The sequence below is a fragment of the Beta vulgaris genome, chromosome 4 (assembly GCF_026745355.1).
Source record: "Beta vulgaris subsp. vulgaris cultivar EL10 chromosome 4, EL10.2, whole genome shotgun sequence".
Classification (NCBI taxonomy): domain Eukaryota; kingdom Viridiplantae; phylum Streptophyta; class Magnoliopsida; order Caryophyllales; family Amaranthaceae; genus Beta; species Beta vulgaris.
In genome coordinates, this window is record NC_079205.1 from 36,568,262 (window position 1) to 36,571,044 (window position 2,783).

General features: G+C 30.8%; 1 long non-coding RNA gene across 1 annotated transcript in view; it reads right to left on the reverse strand.

Annotated features, from left to right (window-relative positions):
* Positions 1-1,943: 1,943 nt before the first annotated feature.
* LOC125496387 (uncharacterized) overlaps positions 1,944-2,783 on the reverse strand; it is a 2,333-nt gene continuing 1,493 nt past the window's right edge. Inside the window, exon 3 of the long non-coding RNA XR_008968865.1 lies at positions 1,944-2,024. This is a non-coding gene — a long non-coding RNA (uncharacterized LOC125496387). The remainder of the gene's footprint in view (positions 2,025-2,783) is intronic.

Consider the following 2,783-nt stretch of genomic DNA (forward strand, 5'->3'; position numbering starts at 1 on the left):
TTTACGCTTTTTAGGTCAAATTTTTGCGACTAAGTTTGCCAAAAGTTTATCTGCATTTGAGTCTGACATTGTAGAAACTTGCAAAGAAACATATCAATTATAATAGGTAAACTCGAATAGGTAACTGCAATATGGCGGCTATAGAGGTTTGAAGAGAGAAAAAATCGCGGTTGTCAAAATTGCGAGCAACAATAGTGTAATTGATGGGAGGTTTTTGCAGAAAGAAATTTTAGAAGTGACAGGTTATGATTTTCACACGTGTAACAATTACACCTAATAATTTTTTTTATATCCAAATATGACGCCAATTAAATTCTACTAGAGCAAAATGATCTTTAATCAAAATTTTCGAATTCTACTTGCGAATAGTGGCTCACTGAGTGCGATCCACAATTAAAAGAAATCTATTAACTCTATATGTACTAAGTTTAGTTTAACTATCGAGTGTTATTATTTTTCATGAAAAGTTACCCTAAAATTACTATGTAAAGGAGAATAAGGAACAATTATTGGAATTCAAAAGTAAGGACTTAGAACATGAAAGTAGAATAGCATTACTAGAATCAAATATACTCAAATATACTCTATTAGAAATCCTTTGTGTACTTTGGTGTTCCTAATCATCCACTCATTTTTGTTCAATCTCTATGGTAATTAATGTCATGTATGGTAATAAATATAAAAAAAAAAGATACTCAAAACTCCATAGAATTATTCTTTTCAACCCGCTTCAAGTTAGGAGGACTAATTATCCAATCTTGGGGGAAACAAACAACCTTGATTCCTTATGTTACTTCAACCTTACCTCCTATTCAAATTTATCTCAAGAATCCAATGATGAACAAATAAATATTATAAACAGAATAAAATTTCAAAAAAAGTATATTCTCATTTCTTTTAAAATAGGTAATGGTTTTCACTTAAAATACTATAATCCACAGTGGAGCTGATCAAAATTCTATAAGAGAAGAACTAATTCCTAGCATCTTTTACGAAAAAACAACAGAAAAAGTACATAGTGCTATTGGTGAACCATTAAAAATAGAATGTAAACTTTTAAAGGCATATATTTGTAATCAAGGTTATTGTTACAAAAATACATTCATTATAGTAAAAGATAAAAATAATAAAATAATACTCGATAATGATTTTATTACTCAAATTTATCCTTTTTAGTTGATCGTATCGGTGTTCGTATTAATATTATGGAAAAGAATATATATTTTTAATTTCTCGCTCCAGTATATAAAGAAAAGATTTAGATATATGACAATCCTCATCTATATTTCAACAAGTAAATTCAATAACTAATAAAAATCTTAAATAACCCTTTTACAACAAGAAATTTCATACTTAAAAACAGAAGAATGATTAAAAAAAATCCATATATTCAAAAGAAAATATTTGATCTAGAATAAAAATTTTAATAGAAGTTTGTGTAGATATTCATAATGCTTTTTGGAAAATGAAAAGACATATGGTTTCACTTCTTTATGAAAAAGAATTTTCCAAAAAAGTTGTTCCTACTAAAGCAATACCTATTCAAATCAGAAAATATTAAGAGTTATGTAAAAAAGATATTCAAACCTTATTTGATAGAATATTGATTCGACCATCCTATTGGAACATTTATATTTAAATGTGTCTGTAAGGTGTGTGTCTTTGTGTATGTAACACCCCCACGACTCCTCCTTTTATAAACTAGGAGAAATTGCGAGAGTTGTTATGCCACGCATGATAGTACGTAAGGCTAATCAGATAATACAGCGGAAGTCTTTTAAGATAAACTGAAAATACTTTAATACAACGGAAATAAGAAAGTATGTAAATGAATTACAAACTCCGAGACTATCCCACTAGTCCCATATTCAAAAGTCAAACCTTGACCCCATTGGTCAAGTAAAGTCAAATATAAAATTCAAGATAACTTAAATAAGAAAGTATCGTGTACTAAAACTCCCATCCGGATGCTTATGATTTCCATGCACATCAAGAACTTGTACCTGCAACTTCTTCTCTAAACTCTGCTCACCAAATGGATCATCACAGGGTTGTTGAGGAAAAACAACAACCAAAAGAAACAAAGAAACACATACATCAGCAACGCTGAGTACATAACACAACTAACTAATGCGAGTGATAATGCATGCAATCCTCAATCACTTCGGCTTGCTCTTCTTACGACTCTAAATGCGACAAGCATATAACTGAACTTACTAAATACTTTCTTTTATTATTATTTGGCAATGAACGGGCACCGTCCTCCTCTTGGAGTCATACGGGCTACTATTCCTTGTGTAAGAGATCCCACACCTCTCACTAAGTTCCATGAACTTTAAATAACTTGACTCGAGAAATTTAAGCTTGTTAGTAATGAACGACGGTGAGAGTGAGCCTCTAGACTCAACATCTCAGTATAAAGAATACGAGTGACACCTAGTCCTCAAAGATTTTGATAATTGGAATTCCATAAACTTGCTTGATAAAATAAAAGCATTAACATCGTCATGCTAAGCTATATGCAGGAGTATAGTTTCAACTAACTCCCCTTATGTAATACTCATGGGGGATCCATCCCAAGAGTTTTATTGCCAAAGCCCATTATGTGAGACACAATCACAATAATACATCTAGCAAATAAATTAATTTCTTATCTTTCTTTAACAAGTGAAAGCAACAAACACCATAATTAACTCAATTCTAAATTCTTTGAGACCTTGCTCATCTTATTACTTTAATGACTCCATGAGTCCTTTTTCTTACTTTCTTAAGGATCATGATCC